The sequence below is a fragment of the Rattus norvegicus genome, chromosome 6 (genome assembly GCF_036323735.1).
Source record: "Rattus norvegicus strain BN/NHsdMcwi chromosome 6, GRCr8, whole genome shotgun sequence".
Lineage (NCBI taxonomy): Eukaryota > Metazoa > Chordata > Mammalia > Rodentia > Muridae > Rattus > Rattus norvegicus.
This window is the reverse complement of record NC_086024.1, coordinates 120,152,049-120,172,190: the sequence shown is the minus strand read 5'-3', so window position 1 is coordinate 120,172,190 and position 20,142 is coordinate 120,152,049. Positions and strand designations below refer to the sequence as shown.

The 20,142-nt window shown below is 36.1% G+C and overlaps 2 long non-coding RNA genes across 9 annotated transcripts in view; one reads left to right on the top strand and one right to left on the bottom strand.

Moving 5' to 3' along the window:
- The window catches only part of LOC102549614 (uncharacterized), a 39,287-nt gene extending 25,424 nt beyond the window's left edge, over window positions 1-13,863 (top strand). Inside the window, exons 3-4 of one of the 2 annotated variants that reach the window (XR_005506169.2) lie at window positions 10,695-10,794; window positions 13,546-13,863. This is a non-coding gene — a long non-coding RNA (uncharacterized LOC102549614). The remainder of the gene's footprint in view (window positions 1-10,694; window positions 10,795-13,545) is intronic. The other variant, XR_010052784.1, reaches the window with a different exon arrangement.
- Window positions 1-20,142, bottom strand: part of LOC102549466 (uncharacterized) — a 42,061-nt gene that overhangs the window by 9,150 nt on the left and 12,769 nt on the right. For 5 of the 7 annotated variants that reach the window (XR_010052783.1, XR_010052782.1, XR_005506164.2 and 2 more), the window contains one exon: window positions 7,562-16,173. This is a non-coding gene — a long non-coding RNA (uncharacterized LOC102549466). Of the gene's footprint in view, window positions 1-4,112; window positions 4,164-7,561; window positions 16,194-20,142 lie in introns of those variants that run through there. The other 2 variants (XR_010052781.1, XR_001838528.3) reach the window with 2 other exon arrangements.

Here is a 20,142-nt window from a genome sequence, read left to right as displayed (position 1 = left end):
ATTGGGCAATTGACACCGTAGATATTGCGAGATATCAATGCACTGTTTTCATTGATTCCTGTTATTATTCTTGTGGACAGATATTTATATAAATTTCATCCAAACATAAAAGAATGTATATTATTCTCAGTGCCTCACCAAAATTAATCACAAAACGAAGGTAAACCAAGTCTTAAAATATACAAGAAAATTTAAATAACACCCAGGATCTTATGACACCCACTATGAAATAAAGCTTAATAACAACAACAGCAGAATCAACAAAAATCTTACAGTATCATGAAGACTAAATACTTCCCTTCCAAATCAAAATTGGATCAAGACAGAAAATCAGAAAGAAATTAAAAACTTTGTGGAGTCAAATGAAAGTAAAGAAACAACATACTCAATCTTATGGGAAACAATAACAGAAGTTCCAAGAGGCAAGTTCATTCCTTTAATTGCCTAATCCAGTTAGACATTACTAGTAACATAGCAGTACGTCTAAAATCTCTAGAATAGAAAGAATTCTCACTCAAAGGAGTAAATGCCAAAAAAGTCCTTAAACTCATCACTGAAATCAACAGAACAAGGAAATTAATATAAAGAATCAATGAAACAAAGAATTAGTTCTTTGAAAAAAATTAATAAGATCAACAAATCTTTAACCAAGTTAACTAAAAGGTTGAGGCAAATGATCCAACTTAATATAATTAGAGATGAAAGGGAGACATGTCAATACATATCAAGGAATTCCAGATAATCATAAAAATATACTCTGAAAACCTATAATCTAGCAAATTGGAAAATCTATTCGATAATTTTATCAATACGTTTCATTTATCAAAGTTGAATCAAAATAAAATAAGCAATTTAAACAAATATATAAACTTAGCGATTATATGCAGTCATTAAAATTTTCCCAACAAAAAAAAACAACCAAAAAAAACCCCATAATTCTACTAGACAACCAAACATGAGCTAATGAATTATTCTATAAAATAGAAACTGAAGGAATGTTGCCCAATTCATTTTACAAAGTCACAGTTACCTTGATACTAAACATGGAATACTAGTATATGATCTGCACATAAGGATTCTTTGATATCTTTGCTTCTGCTTTCTCTCCTTTAACCTTATATTGAATAGGTATGGTGAGGCAAGGTAAAACTTTGTCCTGCTCATGATTTTAGTGGAAATTATTTGCATTTTCTTCATTTAAGTTGATGTTTGCTATGGACTTGCTATACATTTATTATTTTAAGTATGTCTTTTGTGATTCTAATCTTTCCAGGAGTGTTACCATGAGGGGGTGTCGGATTTTAACAAAACCCTTTCCTTCATCTGCTGAAATGTTCATGTGGTTTTTGTCTCTCGATGGTTTTATATGGTGGATTATAATTTTTTGATTTATGTATGTTGAACATCTCCTGCATCTCAGGATTGAAGCTTATTTGATTATGGAGAATGATCTTTATGATTTGTTGTTCAGTAAAGTTTGCAATATTTTTGTGAGAATATTTATACCTATATTCAGATGGGACATTGGTCCATAATTCCCTTTCTTTGTGGGCTTTTCATGTGGACTTAGTATCAAGTGTGGTGGGTGGGGGGAGTGGATGTCCTAAGAGTTGCGGATCAGTGCTGGGAAGACTTGGAAATGAGAGTGCTTGAGATTCATAATGTGAAATTTCCAAATAATTAATATAGATATCTTTTAAAAAGAATTGAAAAATGGAGGGAGAGGAGAAGATCAGTAGTTATCCTACTTGTTTCCCTGGACAGTGTCTCATTGCTTGATTCTTGTTTGTTTGCTTGTTTATTTATCTTAAGTATTTAAGCCTTGCGATTGTTCATTTTGTCTACACAGTAGACTTTTATTCTATTTCCTATCTTTGATTGTAGAAGTACATATTTGTTCCTACAGAATGTTTTCATGGATAATTCTATAATCAGAGAATGCCTGTTGTGATTAATACCCTCTTAGAGAAACAATTTCACCTGCTGGTCTAACCTAATAATTTGAGAGAAATCCATTTTTAATTAGGCACATTCACATTCATAATTTCAATAAAATATGTCTTGGGCTTTGGTTTTGTTCTCTACAAAGTGCATGTTTAAGAACAGCCCAATGAAGCTAATAGCATAAGAGGAAAAATAACAAAAATAATCCATGTAGTGTTTTAATTATGCTTACGATTTTGTGCTGGTCTTTATTCCTAGCTCCCCTGAAGTTTATTTGGTGGGCTATGGTTGAGGCATATGTTAGAGACATTATCTTCCAAATTATAAGTAGAGAGCTATTTTTAAGTAATGTTATTTAATAACTATGAACTTTAAAGTACAATGTTTAAATACAGACTTTCTTCCCCTAGATATCGTGATATCACATGACAACATTGAGTCATGGTTGTCAAGTTAACTGAATTAAGAGACGTCTAGTCGTGATGAAACAGACACGTGTATAGTCTACTGTGATTTCCAGGGAGACTCATACATAAGAATGACTAGCTAAAGACCAACCCCGTATACGAATTGGTGCCTCCCCAATATGTGGCAAGGCAGTGTCTCTTTGCATATGTGAGGAATTCCTCTCATTGTGTGTTGGTAATTGTTATATTATGTGTTGAAATCAGACTACAGATACCTAGTTTTTAAACATTGAGACAATAGCAGTGACTGTAGGGAACTTAAAGCGTAATACTGAGACCACCACAGAATCCAGCTTGTTACATTGGACCAGCCTGGTTCTGTGACCTCCTCACATGTAGCTAACCATTATTAGATTACAGGCTCCTATTGTATAAGGCAACTCATATTCCCTCATTTTAATTAATTTTTAAAATTTCTTTGCATTTATAATATATTTGGACCACTTCCTGTTCCTTCCACTTCTCTCTAAATTCACCCAAATACCATTTTTTCTCCTTTTCAAGTATATGGCCTTCTTTTTTCATTAATTATAAATGAAATGAAATATGTTAAATGAATATATATATGTGTGTGTGTTTGTGATAGATCAACATATAGATGAGAGAGAGAGAGAGAGAGAGAGAGAGAGAGAGAGAGAGGAGAGAGAGAGAGTGAAATAGACACAACCTTCTCAGTCAGTTGGTATACTTGTATGTATGTTTTTAGGGTACTCCTCCCAGATTATTTCTCCTGGGGGCCTGTAATTCATGGTGTAAGTTGGAGATCTCTCGAGCACTTCCTGTCAAAGTTAACAAGTCCATTGTTGCTGCCTTTGTTCAGCTTATGAGTAGGTACTTCAAGGATATCGATTCTGAGATTCCAAGACAACACCTTCTCACAGAAAACTACCTAAGTAAGAGGATTGTCTTGATTCAAAATGCACAAATATTGTCTATCAGTTCTGTTCCTCTCAAGAATCATAATGCATTATTATTATTGCCTTATTTTATTTCAAAAGACGAAAGTTCTGTGATTAAGTACCATCATTCTATACCCAAAGTTACCTGAACTGAAACTCACATTCTACTTTAGTCAACTTTGTATTGTATCAATATTGTACTGTAATCAATATTGTATGACTTGAGTTGTTAATGAATAGTCTGTTTCAGTTATTTTTCATGTTTGATGTAGGTAAGTGCTTACAGTTAATATTGATACTTTATTTAAAAACATAATCCTAGGACTAAATATGCTTCGAATCTTGGTTCAGGGTATTAATTTACAAGGGGGAGAATTAAATAAATGAACTTAAAGAGTAAAACCAAATAAAGAACAAAAAAAGAATAATAATCAAGTAGCAATAACTATAAAATAATGAATAAATTTTATAATTGATTTTGTTTACATGCTCCCTACACAGTATACAAAGGAGCCAAATACTAAGGCATTTGGTATAAGGTATCATTTTACAAATGCGAATAGCTTTGCTGTACAATAAACAGGCAGATGCATAGAGTGCTAAATTCAAATATGCTTCCTGGTTAGTGGAATCATAAATGTTTATGGGAGGGAAGAGAGTATAAGCTGTGTGCTTATTTGAAGGTGAGAAAGAAATATTTTAGCATGCTTCCATGAAAGGATGAGCAATTACTGTGGTTTTTTAGTTTGAGTTATGTTTTATACAGGAGATGTTATACTTGTGTTGTCAAAAGGCCGCTGACCTGTAGAGCTGGCTTCTGCACATACTCTGGAGTGGACTCCAGAGGATTTTCCTGTAAAACAACATGAACAGTGTGTTATGTAAGGAATGTATATCCACATGTATTATAATTTAGGAATGTCTGACTTGTTTCCACGAACCCCTCCTGTGCTGTGATTTTGTTTCTCAGCTGCTGGAGTATGTTGAGAAATTTTGGAAATTTCTGAGGTGAAACCAGACTAAAGGAAGTAGGTCATTAGGGATGTGTCTGCCTCTCTGCTCCATAATTTCATCAAAACTTTTGCAACCATCATGCTCTTCCCAAACACATGTGATTAGACATTCTTGGACTGAACTCTGATAGCTTGAGCCAAAGTAAATCTGTCCATGTTTATCAGCCCTCGTCTCTCAGTGATTTCGTCATGATAATGAAATAGTAACACTGGGTGAGTCTGCATCCCCTATTTTCACAACTAAACAATAAAGGCATTGTTTAATACACAATATGTATCTCACCATTAATGGCAGCAAAGTAATTCATAAGTATATTATTTGCTGAATGGTAATATTGCTCTTAATTGTTTCCCATCTCCTATGAACTTGGCTTTGGTGGGAAGATTCCCTTCCCAAATATTTGTATCTCCTTGGTCATTTGAGAAGAACTTCATTGATTCTATCCTTCAATAATAACATTGACAGATGCCAGGCTAGTGTTTAATTCTAAATCCTTGTGGTTTTGAACAACTATTAAATAAAGAGTCTAATGTTGGTTGCAGAGAATGTGGCTAGAGAAACATGGCAAGTCATCTATAACCATTTCTAGGTATCAACAGGGGTAACTGCATGGTTTTGGCCATTCTCATTTGTTCATACTTTGCTTTTGCCTTTACTGGACACCAGGAGGCCTATTGTAGTCACTATATTTGTGAATGAGCTTCAGTATCTCCACAAAAACATGTCAAGACGAACCATGACGATAGACAGCTTTTGGATTAGATTGCATGTATACTTGTAGAGTTTTGATTTCTTTAATGTTTTTATATTAACTTTGTTCTTTAAATAATGAGTATGTCAACTAGCTTGAGTCAATATCAAAGTCTGTTGATTATGAAGACAATACCAAAACAACATCCTGCTGGTCTATAGAACTATAAGTTCAAAACTGTGTCCTCTGGCTGCTTATCATTTTCAAAGACTACATTTTACTTTCCTAGAAACTCGGTAAGTTTTGATTTTGCTGGCATTCCCACTATTCCATGAGCTAAAACTCCACCACCAAAATTTTAATCACAGTGTGGAAGACATTGATTTGTGCCATGTACACCGTCCAGTTTGTCCCTGTCTGGGTAGATTTCCTATTACCTCAATTATTTTTTAATATTTCCCATAAAATTTATAATTATTCTATAATTTTAGCTAATAATATTTTACATGCAAGCTTTTCTGTTGAAGTTATGGTACAGTTTCCCATCCCATCTAAATCATGATTGATAGAATAAATTACTCAGCTGAATTGTACTTTAAATGCAGATGCTTCCTAACTGAGTAAATCCCTCAAAAAAGATTAAAAGAAGAGAGTAAAGAAATACCTTATCATAAGTGAGGCTATGCATTAAACAAAATACAATCTTAAATAAGAATTTTTACAGTATGGAAAGGTGACTATGACACATAATCTTTGAGAGTTTTCACTCATTTGTTCAATAGCTATAAGTCTAGATGTTTTATCTGAATTTCAAAAGAAGTTATTCAACTTCCACAGATGAATAATTAAGTAAAATAATGCATGCATTCATTCTAACAAGTAAAAACAGAACAATCACTAGTGTTTTTATATTTGTCTATAATATTAATCCAGTGTTATATATGTTGAAGATATTAGGATCATAAACCACAGTTATGAAAAATAATATCTAATCATTAGGATGTAGACAGCCCATAACTTCTAAAATGATTTTTAGACTATAAATATGCTGAAGGAGAGAATCAAATGTCATTTCCAGTAAATAAAATGACAAATAATTGAATGGATATATATATATATATATAAGTTATAGCTCTTTAAAAAAGGGCTGAGCTCTCTTAAGAACAAAAAAGAAAAGGAACACTGATGCTACTTAGTGCTTCCTGTGCTTGCATGTGTCTAGGTCCATCACTGGAGTATGGGTTCCCTTTCAGGGTTCACCTATCATCTGAAGAAACATAATTTCCTTCCCCCAGTAGCCATAATGACAGCATATGAAGTTATAGGGTAAAAAGTGGAGGTTGGGAGGGGAAAGGATCTAAAGGGGTAAGAATGGGATCAAACCACAGTACATGCACATATGAAATTCTCAAGAATATGAAAAAAATATGAATGCATAAATAAATATTTAATATTGCTTCCAGGAGACTGTCAAGATATGCTGGTTTGCAGAAAAGAAATTGGGTTTTGAGATAAGCCATTTTCTTCCATAACTTTGGTTTGTAACCTGCTATCTAGATCATCTATCTACCAAAGGGTCCTTCCTCAAATGTTCATCTCCAAAATACCCAAAATACTCCATATATTGTTCCTTTTGGTCCTATGAATCTGCAATGATATGACTTGCCTTCATGTATTAGTTGTATCAAAGCCCTCTGTTTCCCTTCCTGTCCGTTTTGTCCTCATGAGTATTCTCTTCCATCTCTTGGGCATTGCTATCAACACTGTCTGTGATACAGATTGGCAGTGTAGTTCAAATCTCTATTTGTACTATGGTAAGTTACTTATATTTGCTATGAGGTTAGTGTTTCTTTTTTCCTCAAATTCATGCTGAAACCCAACCATCAAAGGATGGCACATAAGTGGTAGCATCTCAGGGTTCGTGGATAGATCTTTGAGGTAAGATCTTCATAAAAAGGATTGTCATATTTACAAGAAAAGGGATGAGCTCACTCTCTCACAGCTTTGCCACAAAGGGCAGCAACATCCAAGAAGAAGGCCCAGGATGATGCTCCTATCTCATTTCTCATTCACTTGTGCAGAAGAATACCTTTTTGTTATTAAAGTCACATAATTTGTGATACAGGATTACAGTACTCTATCTTGTTTCAGATAAGACTTTTGTTTGAAACCTTTGCCTTATCATTAGCCTGAGGCAATTTCTTTCTCATCTACTGCATTTATTTTTAATCTGATCAACAGAACATATTTTATCTCAATGAAATGTTTCTGACACTGACTAAGAGTCACTGGTGTGAAAGTTCTCAAATAATGCCCCAGAGCTTCATAATCTAAATATGCAAATTCATAACAATTATTCCCACACATGTCCATGAGAAAATTGTTTAGAATGCTTTGTGGATAATGAATAATGATTAACCCATGTAAAATGTATGTCTTGCATTTCCTTAGCTATCTTTTTATTATTGGCTATTTTATGTATTTACATTTCAAATGTTATCCCCTTTCCTAGATTTCCCTCCTAGAAACCCCTATCCCCTCCCCCCTCCCCATGCTTCTCACACCTGAAGACATAGAAGTGTAATCATGACTTCTGTGTGATGAAACAATACCTCTGAAGCAGATCTAGTGTTTGCCTTGAAAAGGTCCTAACTTAAAGCCAAGGAACTGAGTGATCCACTGGATGCTATGATAAAATAAAGGGCTAGCAAGTGACTAAGCATGATATTTTCAAGGTGACATTTGTATATTTTGAAACCCTAAAATAATAATACACTGTTCACTGCTTAATATTTTAAATTATATAAACAAGGAATGATTAGTAGAATATAGAATCTCAGAATTTACTTTTCAATTAAGAAAACACATTTCACAAATTATTTAATTGTGCTCTAAATATTTGCTGAACATTTTGTTCTACTTTCAAGGTTTTTACAAAAACAAATATCAGATTTGGCACTGAAATCCCAACAATGAATGTTTCTTTAGGTTATTTTATGTAAAATAAATATTTGAATGCTACTACATGTAAACCTCAAGTAGTTGCAATGGTCTATTAGGTATCTAGGTCTAGACATACTAAAAAGAATATTAGTCAGGATAACAATAACTTAGAGGTGGAAAGAAAGGGACATATTTCAAATAAAATAGGAAAAAAACAATTTTCTTAATGTAAAGAATTGTACCTGAGATAGTCGAGTACTTTCAACTCTATTAACAGCTAAATATATGTTCCATACATATCAAATGTGTTGTAGAATTTGTAGTCAAAATAATCATAATGTGTTTTATAAAGGATTTATCTATACCTTTGTTATAGCTTCTGGCAAATTCTAACAAGATAGCAATTTTACATGCAGTTGCAAATTTCACAGTTTTAATACATAATGACGTTCATTTAAGAGAAGACTTTTAATACTTTTGTAGATAGTACATAAAGACATATTTTAAAATTGATATCTGCATTTTAAATAGATAATCATCTCTTTATCTTTTCTAGATTTATTATGCTTTGGCTGTTTGGGTTGAAATGTACAATAGCAGTACAAATGTATAATAACTTATCAAAAAGGTATATATTATTAGTTATCTTCGAAATGTTAAGTGAATGATCAATATGAAAGCTGAACTAAGACTATAAAATGTAGTTCATTTATATTCTTCAAAGCAAGAAGCCTTGAGAACATTCAGGAACTACCTCTGGATGTGAAAGAAGAGTCACTCAGTGTCCTTAATTCAACTATAGTTATTTCAGAGGGGCTTGGAGTATGAAAGGCCAGGAAATAGGAAAATATATGTACATATGTTCTATACATATTGCTTCTGCCTTGAAGAAGGAATGGTTTCAGATGTAATGATTTTAATGTAACAGAAAGTGCAATATCAACCCAAATCAGAGAATTAATGTCATGAGCTAAAATCTTCTGAAACTTCTAATAGTACAATTTTGTTAAAACACAACATTTTAAGAAGTGCTGACTCATGCAGTTTGGGCTACACAGAGCCCAAGGAAGACCAGCCATGCAAGCTCCGATGATGGGAAATGGTGGTAAATTTATCTTTTCTGCACAGAGTGCCAAATGGAAAGAGATAAGGAGGGAGTGATAGGATGCTTCTGAGTTTTCAGAGGAAAAAAAAAATACAGAATTGACTTCGAGTCAACATTCCATACTCTTATCATGTGAAGATAGTGGGATTTATTTCTCTCCATTAATTTTTGTTAAGTTTGAGAAAAGTTCAATCTGTAGCATATGAATGTACTTTCCCTCCTTCCTGTAAATAACTTAGATCCTGTTCCAATTTACCTCCGTTGGATGTTTACAAGCATCCCTTTGACTTCACTCTGAGTGCTCTTTAAAATAAGACACAAGGCTCAATATATGGAGATGTTTAATTAAAATAAAATAAATTTTCTGCTCTTAAAAAATGCTGAAAACTCTGAATTAGAAACCAGAATCCTTTGAACTATTGTCAGCCAACCTGGGAGTCCTAATTACCAGGGCTTCTGCTAGAAGTAGAGCCAAGTGGCCAAGCATTTATGCTATGTTTTACACAGCGCACGACTCGACTTCAGGGAGACTCTGAGACTCACTTATAAAATACAACTATTCACAAGTCTTTCCACCTTGTACCATCCTGGAAGCCTAGTTGTAAGTCTGAGCTGGGAGGGGCTGTCCTGTGCACTGCAAAATCTTAGGTGACACCCCTGGACTCCACTAAAAGAATGTTACTCATATTCAGTGGCTCCCTTCAGCTTGACAGAGAAAGGCAGACAGCACGCCATACCACTTTTGGGTAAAATGACTACCTCCTGTCTCAATGTTTCCTTTCTTCTAAATGACTGGTTTTCAGCGCACCTGCTCTCAAGACCTGTGCTCAGTACCTGCTCTTCTGTTAAAAAAAACAAGAAAGGGATATCAAGTCCTCAGAAGCCATGGAAGCACTGATAGAGACTTCCCACAAGAATCTGCCTTCCAGGGGAGGTGTTTCCAGTCTGTAGTGAAGAACTAGAAGAATCTGTAGAAAATGACACACTTCTTTGTGTTTGTGGGCCTTAAGGCCCAGGTAAATACCTGAGCAGCAGGATTGCTGTTTTTTTTTTTTTTTCTCATCTGCCACACAGCCTCTGCCAGGAGTTCATTAAGACCCAGGTCCCCAGCTCCTGTGAAGCCTCTTTGTAAGTCTTTTTCATTCAGCAGCCAATCACATTTGCATCATTTTGACTTCCCTCTTAGATAATATCCCTGCTGTGACTGAGGAGAAAATCATCCTATTCTAGTTTTCCTGGCCTGTATTTGCAGCAAGGAGCTACCTATGCGGGTTTTTTCCTGACTATGAACGCTATTTTCATCTCCTTGATGATCTGATTGCTTGACATATTCAAGAAGTTAGCACTGGGACCTATCATAGTGTCTGGAATAAGGTGGGAAGTAGACAAAGTACCAATTGTTCTTTAATAGAATGGGAAGCTAACTCTGTCTATAAGTTGCTGTTTTTTCTCCTTTAAAATAGTAGGACCCAAAAGAACCCAGTCAGTGATCAATATGTGTCTGGACTTTCCTTTCTTGCCTAGACATTCATGCTTTCTTCTAAGCATGAATTTGTCTTTTGAGAGCTGGAGGTGAATTCCATGACCCTGTGTACATCAGCCAAGCACTTTACCACTGTATCCTTTTTCAGCTCTTCTGAATTCATTTGTAACAACTCAAGCTCTCCTAGTTCTCAGTGACTAACAATCGGTCAACTTACCACCAAAGACGTCTACAATCCACATCTAAAGGTATGAGAATTTTGAGAGCCCTCAAAGCTTAGAAGTCATATTTAATTATTTAATCACAGAAAATAAAAACATGCTATGCTCTTGTTTGGTGGAGGTCTGCTTTTTATTTTGGACCATTCCCTTTTGAGCATGATTAGCTCTGATATCCATAGTAATGCACCAGAAACTAGGTAGTTATGATATAGTGGCCCTTGACCTACTACAGCTAATGTGATCATAGTTATTATTAATCAGCCTTTACCTACAAATCCTACAAGGGTCATATATAAGATCTAAGGTCTAGATGCTTTCATGTTCTTAAGGAAGTTTCCTTCTTCTGAACAAAATTTCATTTTGCTAGTTGTCAAGGTAAATTACATAGTTAATCTCTCTTTCATATTCCATATATGGAGATTAATCTGTGTAGTAATAAATGGGTGTGTTTTCTGAAAACAAGAAGTTTAGCCAATGGATTCATTTTCAAGCTTTGATTAAGTCATTTAGTGAAATGTAGCAGCCAAAGTGATTATTTTTCTATTTGGAAAAAATTTAAGTACCCATACTACTGATCCCTACAGTCCTCATGAATATTTTATTCGTGTGTCCCATTAGTAGCCATATCAATAAAATCTACAATTATTATGGTAGAATTCTTAATGGGTTTAACTAATCTTTGTTTTCTTCCCTGTAGGGAAAAAACCCCACATATTTCATTCCTTCCTCTTCTTGACTATCTTCCCAGAACTTGTCTTTCTCCACCCTCCTCCTTAATAAATAGTTCCAGTATTAAGTACATGCCTTTTGCACCTCTGTTAATCTTGGCAGACCAGGGAATGCTGAACCATGCTGGCTAGTGAGAAAGAAGATGCCTTTCATGTGGCTTGGCAATGTGAACATTGGAGAGTGTTCACTTCTCTTCCATAGAACTTACATACACTGAATGCCTATGACTTTATGTATTATAAAAGAGAGACAATGCTTTAGTGCAAACCCCCGCTAAATGGCAAAGACACATTTTAAGATGTTTATAAGTGAAAACAGTTACTTTTCTAATATTTTTCAGGTTTTAATTTTTAATGTAATCTTTTTTCATATATTATATTTCTACTACAGTTTCCAGTCCTTCTCCTCTTCGTCCCTTCTACCAACCTCTGCTCTCCCCGAGACCCACTCTCTTCCATTTAGAAAAAGACACCCCCCGAGGGATATCAGCCAAACGTATCATATAAGATCAGGCATATCCCCTCCTATTAAGGCTGAACAAGGCAAACAAGTAGGAGGAAAAGTGTCCCCAAATCAGGCAAAAGACTCAGAGACAGCCCCAGATCCCACTGTTCCCACAGGAACACCAAGCTACACAACTATAACATATGCAGAGAATCCAAGTCAGACCCATACAGACTCCCTAATTTTCAGTTCAATCTCTGTGAGCTCTGGTTAGTTGATTCTATGGGTTTTCTTGTGGTGTCCTTAATCCTTCTGACTACTACAATCCTTCCTCCCCCACTTCCACAGGATTCTCCAAGTTTCACATAATGTTTGGCAGTGGGTCTCTGGATGAAGCCTCTATGATGCTCATCATGTTAGGACCCTGGTCTACAAGTATAGCAGAGCATCATTAGGTCTTTGGCCTTGCTACTCTCTTCTTATTTCAGTCTTACTCAAAAATTATGCGAAATATACAATAAAATAAATATCTAGAGTATAACAAATACTTAAGCATACAAGATGTTCCTCATTTTATTTGCTAAGAAATTGCAACATACAGTCTTTGTAAATCAAAGATATTTCTAAAAAATAAATACCGAAAATTGTCTTTAAATTCGAGTTGCTCCTACGGAAGATTAGCTTGCACTTATGTATACTTGCTTTTCAACAAATCTAGTTTTTCTTGCTGCAAAAGTAATAAGCATTTAAGGGTTATCAAATCTGTAAGAGAAAGTGTGCATCTAACTGAGAATATAGATACTCTGATATAAAACTTGGAGATAAGAAAATACCCTAGGTTCAGTTGCTGTACAAAGCAATGGGATAGGAAATTGTGTTGCAACATTTGGCATAGCTGCCTGTTAAGAGTCAGCTTATACATACAGATATCCTGTTTTTTTATTAGGCATATTAATGGTTATATAATTATATCACATCCTCTCTTCCCTGTTTTCCTTAAAACCCTTCTTTACCCCATCATGACCTCTCAACTTGATAGTCAATACTTTTACTTTTGCATATATAATACATAATTATACAATTAGAACCTGCTAAGTCTGTTTAATATGGCTTGTGTGTATATGCATCTAAGGCAGATTACTTCTTATTAGATAGCCAATTGGGAAATTCTTACCAGGAACAGGTTAAATGTTCCCACCTTGGCAGTGAAAATATATTACATCTTCCTGGTTTTCTACCCTCTAAAGGAAAAAAAAAAGGCATTCATTCACTTGTCCATTTAATCCGTAATTTCAATATCTCTATATATTTATTAAAAGCATACAATATACAGACTACAATGTCTTTCTTAAAATTTAAGAATTTTAATACAGAAACATATAGAGTACAGGTAAGGGCAAAAGCTGATGTAGCTTGAACTAATTGTATAGACTACTGCAAATGATATCACTATGTTTTTAAAACTCTGGCTGTACCCCTTAATATGAATATGTATCCTTCTGTGGAATGATTAATATATTTCACTGTGGTCTGGCAAGATCTCTTTGGGATATTATGTAATACATAAAATCTACATTCTGAATTCTAAACTACTTTTGACCATAGGCATTTTAAAGCACAGACCAGTGGATCAACAGCTTTCATCACATGAGAAGGAAGAGCTGTGCGAATTCACAGAGGGTGGTGGTTTTTGTTCTTCAAGGTGAAGAAGTTTCATTCAAAAGTTGTCAGCTGGTACGAATCCCTCTGTGGCGTTCCCTGCATGTGTGGGGCTAAGGTTTGCTGAATAGTCAAAGAATGGAAGTCTTTCTCTTTGAAGATCACCAGGCGCCTACCACGGAGATACAATGACATCCTGTCTAACGGTGGTAACTAGTCTCTACCCATGTGGTCAGAAATAAAAATAATTGAAACATGGTGTTACCGAAGTTTCCAGCTTCCTCTCCTAGCTAAAGAAAGGAGAGAACACAGTGCACAGGGCAGGGTTTCGGGTTTCAGCTTTTCCTGTCTTTCAGACATGAACCCACTAAAGAGAGTAAAATTCAGAAACGAAAATCTAAAGGACTCGAGCCTATCAAGTGCATTGGGATGTGGGAATTGGAGGCTGAATATATCATAAAGTGGCTCTTGGTACCAACTATGTTCTAACAAACTCACAATGGCTGAGGTTAGGTCACTATATTAATACACTATAAATCATTCTACAAACGGAAAGTGAGCCACAATAATCAGCATACTTATCATGCTCATAAGTCAGAGAAATGCCCCAGTCTCAATTCATCACATGGTTCTCTGTATAATCCTTGTCCAGTTTGTGCCTAAGTGTTTCCATGTCAATTGTCCAAGCAAACCAAAGCAGTGGATTTCAACACTTGCTTGTAGATAACCACATGAAAGCCCTCATGCCATACACACGCTACTATTCCAAACACAGGAGCAGATATGAGTCATGGGTACAACCTCTTTAGTTCCAAAGGTAACTACTGCACAGGGCTTCCCAGAACCACGTTAACGTGAAGAGAATAACTTTAAAATTCTCCTTACTACAAACTCTGCACTGAAAAGTACAGAAATGATTTAACTGATTTTGAGGGGAAGACATCAAGAACTATCTAAGACACACTCAGTTTATTCTACTGGATTTAGATTGAATTGGCCTCTCAATTACAGGCGATCCTTTTAATTCAGGAAATGAATGTCACGTGGCCCATTTCATCTTAGAGATATAAAAAGACACAGAGAGTACAAATCTATCAAGAACTTACTGCCTATGCCTTCTGATTTAATTTTTATTGTAAAGGACATCAAAACCAGTATTTAGTGGGGAAAGAAAGATGGTTCAGTGGGAAGAAGAACAATGACAAGAAAGACTGCTTACGATGAAGAGGATGATCCTGCATTACAAAAGATTTCAGAGGGCATCGTGGACATTTTGTGTACTGTGGGAAGCGGTAGAAAATAATGTGAACCAATTACAATCGAGCTTTGTGCTTAATTTTTCATGAAGATTTAAGCTGCAATGCTTCACACAAATGTTGTGATATCCACCCTTACAGGGGTTCATTTTGAGTACAATATAAACCTCATATGAGCAGTACTATAAGAATTCCTATCAATTCACAAGCATCCTCAGAGCTGAGACCATCACATCCACGTGCGAGGACTATTCTATATAGATCTCTCTTGCTTTGCAATCTAGGGAAATTAAGTTGGGAAAGAGAATTCAAGGTGTGTAAAACATTCCGGTATCTTTATAAGAACACTCAATTTAAAAAAAAATACTTTTCTCTGATTAGACCACCATAGCAATTTTGAGGTCTAGATGCCAAGCTTTTCTTGAGAAGCCCAGAGCAGCATATCCATAGCCAGTATCTAGTTGTTATCAAGGCTATAATAGAACAAACACAAAACATTTTGTGTCCTGACTAGATGTTTATCTTTCCAGTATTCTTAGTATTTTGCTGAATTCAGCCCAAGCAGAGTATCCTCTAAAATAGGCCACAGGGTAATTGTTTTTACCTGTGTCCCATGTAGCTTTACATAGTCACTTGGAGATGGTTCATATTGAATTCTCTCTGGGTATCTTTGAAGAAGCCCTCCAAGAAGAAATAGCAGTAGCACCTGGAGGAGCACAGGGACCTCATTAGCTTCACTGGCCAGTTTTAGGCCACCTAGATTTCTGCTGCCAAGGACTAAGGGCTACTTTACTCTGTTCCTCACTCCTTTTCACAAGTAAAATTTATCTCTGGTTTTTAGACAGGTGACATCTGCTTATGGAACAAATGATGAATTGACTTTTTATTGTTGTTTTTTCAGATATTTATAAAAATAAAGGTATATGCTACTATAAGAAGTGGAAAAACCCTGCATGCATGTGTAAAGAGAGAATAAATTCACCAGCAAATGTGTCTGTCTGTCTGTCTCTCTTCCTCTCTCTCTCTTTCTTTCTTCCTTTCCTTCTTTCTTTCTTTCTCTCTCTCTTTCTTTCTTTCTTTCTTACTCCACCTCCTCCTCTTCTTCTTGTTCTTGTTCTTCTTGTTCTTCTTGTTCTTTTTCTTCCTGTTCTTGTTCTTGTTCTTCTTGTTCTTGTTCTTCTTGTTCTTCCTTCTCCTCCTCCTCCTCCTCCTCCTCCTCCTCCTCCTCCTCCTCCTCCTCCTCCTCCTCCTCCTTCTTTCTTCATGTACATGCCCTTCTTCCTCACTGGGGTGAGGCTCAGAAGGATATAACAGCCTTCTTGTGGGAGAATATGAATGCTGACAACATGGAAAAGATAAGTATTTGCAAATAATTGATCTGCATGTGCAAAGACTAGCAACTAAGTCTACTTTATCTGGATGTTCACAGCATAGGGATTTCTTGCCTACAGAGGCCTTTACCTGAGACTAGCTAGACATTCCTGCCTTACATTATCCATAATAAGCTCACTAAGTTTTTGTATTGTATATTCAGTACCATTCCACCAGACTGCAAACAGCCAAAATGGCATGTGTCTGTCCTTTCTTCCTTGCCTTACCATGGCTGCCCAAGCAGTAGGAATAGGGATCACTGTATGGAACATCAAGTCTTCTGTCACAATAGTGACTGGGTGAAGACTTGTTCCCTGGGCCTCCATTCTATTCCACTATATCACAAGTGGCACCATCAGTCATGAAGATGATGGCAAAAGCTGTCCATTATCATTGCTGCTTGAACAAAGAAGGCAAAACAAAAGTGGTCATTTCAGGTGAAAGACAAAAATAATAGATCCAGAGTATCTCTCTCACCTGCATTTGAAATCTCAACCATTTACTGCTGAAAATTTGTCTGTCAAGCATCTAATCTTGAATTATTTTCCATACCCACATCCAATTTTTATCTAAGCATTTTATTTTTTCTATTTGCTTCCTTCAAGAAGCATATTTTTAATTATTTTATTTTTATTGATTGTGAATTTCACATTATACACCTCAATCTCACCCCACATCCCTCCATATTTACCCTCTACCCTTGCATCCACTCCATAAAAACACAAAACAAAACCACAAACAAATAAACTTCTCTCTGTGGAAGCTGCAGAGTGTCACAGAGTATCACCTAATATACCCTTCTGTCCAAGCAGCTTCACTAGCAAATGCTCATTGCAATGAGTCAGATGCTGTTGGTTCAATGGCTTCAGCTTTTCAGTATTGAATTCTCACCAGGACTCTTCTCAGACACCTGCTCTTACCCTATGCCATGGAGATCCTGTAGCTTTAGTCTAATAGGACTGACCCCTTCACATACTCCAAAATTTCATAGATTGATTATGTGTTGGGGTGGGCTAACTCAAAGTCTTGGATCTGGGCCATGGTGGTTGCTAAATTACTCTGACCATCAGCTCTCCTACACCTATGCCACCAGGACCCATTGTCCCTCTTTGCCTAAATTGTGGGCAGGACCAGTGTTCCTGTTTCCAGAAGTCAGCAAGGGTGGGACCAACTCTCCTATCCTTAGGTCAGGGTCAGTTCTCCCATTCTTTAGCCTTTGTGGATTACTCATCCCTCTCAGCACTCATGCCACCAAGACAGCTCAACAGTGCTGCCCAGATACCTTGTAGATGCTCAGTGCCAGCAGTGCACGGAGACAGATCTTTTGCTGTCCAGGACAGTATTCCCACATGAGGAATGGAGCCACCTTTGCTTAGTTTTGAACGTCTACAGCATCCCAGGGAACAGCACAGACAAGAGCTATTTATGGCCTTTGATAGAATCATGGGCCATGGAAGTCAACACCTTCTGCTCTTCAGGACCATGGACCCAGACAAAGACATGGCCATTGGCTGCAGGATGGGCTGACAGCTGACAATGGTCTCAAGTGGCAGTGCACGCTATTCACATCAGGCTGCTTCTCACCACTCTCCTGTCTCCAGGTCCACCTCTCTTCATAGTGCACAAGCTGTTCTGCTTCTCTTTCTCTCCCATCTCTCGTTTACGTAAGTTCTCATTATAGTGGCACCATAAGCATCTTTTTTTGAAAGGTAGGGTGGTTAAATATTTGTCCAACCTGAAGTCCCCAAGGAAAATACGTCTCTGGCCAAAGTTAAACACAGCACAGAAAAAACTATAATTCAACATAGAGTTGGGCAGTCTCACTGTTGATCCACCATCACAACTAACTAGAGAGATTGGTAAATGATGAGTACTAAGCAAGCAGGACATGTCGACTCATCGCAGTTCTCCACTCTACCAGGACCACTCTTATTCCTGGGTGAGGATTCAGCTCTGAGAGTCAAAGCAACTCACCCAGTAATTAAGTGTGTTTCCAAGGAAGAAGGAATAGGCCTCCTGGCACTGGTGTTGGTTAGTTCTTGGCTCTATTGATGGAAAGTATAATCCACCATTTCCCAAGGAGCAAGAATAGCAACTGCCCGTCTTTCGCTCCACCTCATTTCATAGCACATAACCCACAAACAGTTCAGCTTCTCTTCATCTTACATCTGCCCTCCAATTTGCCTTCCTCTTTCTCTTTCATGATCCCACCACCTATGTGCTTGTCTCCCACTGCAGAAACATTTTTTAAATTACAGATTAAATTTGATTTTTTGTTCTCCCATCACTAGTAGCTTCCTTTGATAATCTGGTAAATGCAGCATCACTCCTAAATGATAACTAATGGCTGTAGTAAAAGTCTACTTAAAAGCATTTTCAAGTCAATGAATTCACCCTTTGACAGTAAGTGGCACTTTACCTGAATATTTAATAATTTATGATCTTCTCCCAGTTTATATTGATATTTTCATAATGGAAATGCATTTAAGGTGTTTGAGATTTCGGTTCATTTTATAAACTGTCCATTTTGAAATGCTTATAATCTGGGAGCGACACTAACATTTCATATTTCATCATAAGTATCATCATTGGGATAAAATACCAAGTCAAATAATTTAAGTAGATTCAATATCATGCTTTCAGTGTCATAAGTATATTAAAATACTTAGAACACTTAGCTTTCCATAGTTTTTGCAATGAGACTAATTTAATGCGCTCTGGCTATTATTGGCAACCAAACCTGGTAGCCTCATTTAGCATTAATTCATCATGATCATGAGGTCATTTACTCAAAATGATGAACAGTCTTTACAGTAGAGAAACAGGAATAAAAATATTGTGCATTTTAAGTGTCTAAAAGTGAGAAGTTCTCAGAATGGGTCTATTTTCATCAGGTTAAATTATGTAATTTGAAGAAAATTCTACAGCATTGATTGTTTAGCAGTGATTTGCTACAATTTCATATCTATATTCCTTAAATCTGAAATAGGGTATTATATTCATTTCTCAGAATAAATAAACAAATGTGCAATTATTATTATTCCCAATTTGAAAAGAACATAATTGTTCATCTTTATAAGTTGTCTATAATTGTCCTTAGACTATCCTTCTGACCAAACTCAGATTTTTGTCTAGTGAAATTTCCTTATATTTACTTTGTTTGTATTTGGGGGATACATACATACATTATAAATTTTTAAAAAATTAAAATTTTATTTAAAATCAGTTTTCTCCGACAGAATGCCACTAGGTAAATCAACCATGTTCCAGACCAGAACACGTGCTAGAGTAGATATCCAACCCAAAAGAGACTTCATGTTTTTTGTGTTATTTGCTTTGTTTTGGTATCAATACGATTCATTTAAAAAGCACTGAGAATTATCAAAGAAGCAGAAACAATTGCTTCTTATGTAAGTTAAAATTAAATCCAGGCAGATTTATGTAGGTTTTTAGAAACTTTGTATTTCAACTATCAGTAATATTTCTGGGATATTCATGGTCATGCTTTGGGTAGTACAAAGGACATGTTAAGGACTCGATTTACTTTAAATGTGGGACTCTGGGAGTGTGACCATGGTCCATTGAATATGTGGACAAGACAAATTATGCTAGTTTCTTCTGATTCCTCCTCCTCCTCCTACTCCTCCTCCTCCTCCTCCCTCTCCTCTTCCTCCTCCTTCTCCTTCCTTCTCCTTCTTCTTCTCCTCCTTCTCCCCATTCCTCCTCCTTTTCCTCCTCCTGCTCCTTCTTTTTTGTAGGTGTGGGGTGGTCACAAGGCTGAGGAAACTGACTTGGGAGAAGTGAAAAGTGAGAGTAATATTGGGTGCATGAGATGAAATACATAAATAATCAATAAAAATACGTTCAAACAAAATCCCCATAAACTCTATTTTTATGCTACAGAACAACTCTAGTT